Raw genomic sequence first — 1,643 nt, forward strand, 5'->3', positions numbered from 1 at the left:
AAATCTAGAAAGTGGAACGACAAAGAAAGGAAAGCATCAAATACTTAATCTCAGAAATTTTCAAAAATGAAAACACTAATGTTTCCAGACTGAGTGGAGACACTGCATGCTCACAACAATATAAGGAAAGGTCCGCCTTTCCACTACCCGCAGAGGGGTCCATACGGCGTTATTCTCAATTCCCGTCATAACATAAAGGGAAACTTTCACAATGTCGGGAGTCCTTGACGTCCTGCAAATGAAAGAGGAGGATGTCCTCAAATTCCTTGCAGCAGGCACCCACTTAGGTGGCACTAACCTTGACTTCCAAATGGAACAGTACATCTATAAAAGGAAGAGTGATGGCATCTACATTATAAATCTGAAGAGGACCTGGGAGAATCTTCTGCTTGCAGCTCGTGCCATTGTTGCCATTGAAAACCCTGCTGATGTCAGTGTCATATCTTCCAGGAATACTGGTCAGTGGGTTGTGCTGAAGATTGCTGCCGCCACTGGAGCCACTCCTATCACTGGTCGCTTCACTCCTGGAACCTTCACCAACCAGATCCAGGCAGCCTTCCGGGAGCCCCGTCTGCTGGTAGTTACTGATCCCAGGGCTGACCACCAGCCTCTCACAGAGGCATCTTATGTTAACCTGCCCACCATTGCTCTGTGTAACACAGACTGTCCTCTGCGCTATGTGGACATTGCCATACCGTGCAACAATAAGGGAGCTCACTCATTGGGTCTGATGTGGTGGATACTGGCTCGGGAAGTTCTGCACAGGCGTGGCACCATCTCCCGTGAACACCCTGGGAGGTGATGCCTGATTTCTACTTCTACAGAGATCCGGAAGAGATTGAAAAGGAAGAGCAGGCTGGTGCTGAAAAAGCTGTGACCAAAGAAGAATTTCAGGGTGAATGGACTGCTCCAGCTCCTGAGTTCACTGCTACTCAGTCTGAGGTTGCAGACTGATCTGAAGGTGTGCAGGTGCCCTCTGTGCCAATTCAGCAGTTTCCTACTGAAGACTGGAGTGCTCAGCCTGCCACAGAAGACTGGTCTGCAGCTCCCACTGCTCAGACCACTGAATGGGTAGGGACAACCACTGAGTGGTCTTAACCTCTTAAGCAATACAGGCTCTTAAGGAACACGGAAATAAGGTTGTCGGAAAATAAACTTGTTTCTAAGGAAAAAAAGAAAGAAAGAAAAGGTCCATATTTCACCTAATGCTCTGATTCAAAACTGAATCGGCACATCTCAGCTTTGGAAATTGGCAGAATTTATACAATACAGAGTTTGGAAAAAGAATAATATATGGTAAATATAACCAATTTTTGTTCTAGTAATCTCATTGCAGATGTTTTGTTTGCTGCAAGTTCAGGTTCTTTTGCAAAATGATATCAAAACACCTAGCTGGGCTCGGTGGCTCAGCCTGTAATCCCGTGCCTTTGGGAAGCTGAAGTGAGTGGATTGCCTGAGCCCGCGGGTTCGAGACCCGCCTAAGCAACTTGGTGAGACTTCATCTCTACAATAAATCAAAAAATCAGCCGGGCATGGTAGCGCATGCCTGTAATTCCGGCAATTCGGAAGGCTGAGACGGAAGGATCGCTGGAGCCCAGCAGGTCGAGGCTGCAGTGGCCGGGAGCGGCCACTGCACTCCAGTC

The 1,643-nt window shown here is 47.8% G+C and overlaps 1 pseudogene; it reads left to right on the forward strand.

Moving 5' to 3' along the window:
* Positions 1–211: 211 nt before the first annotated feature.
* LOC103262379 lies at positions 212–1,098 on the forward strand (annotated as a pseudogene).
* The last annotated feature ends 545 nt before the right edge of the window (positions 1,099–1,643 follow it).

Source organism: Carlito syrichta, unplaced genomic scaffold, assembly GCF_000164805.1.
Source record: "Carlito syrichta isolate Samal-C Ts95f unplaced genomic scaffold, Tarsius_syrichta-2.0.1 Scaffold304472, whole genome shotgun sequence".
Taxonomy (NCBI): domain Eukaryota; kingdom Metazoa; phylum Chordata; class Mammalia; order Primates; family Tarsiidae; genus Carlito; species Carlito syrichta.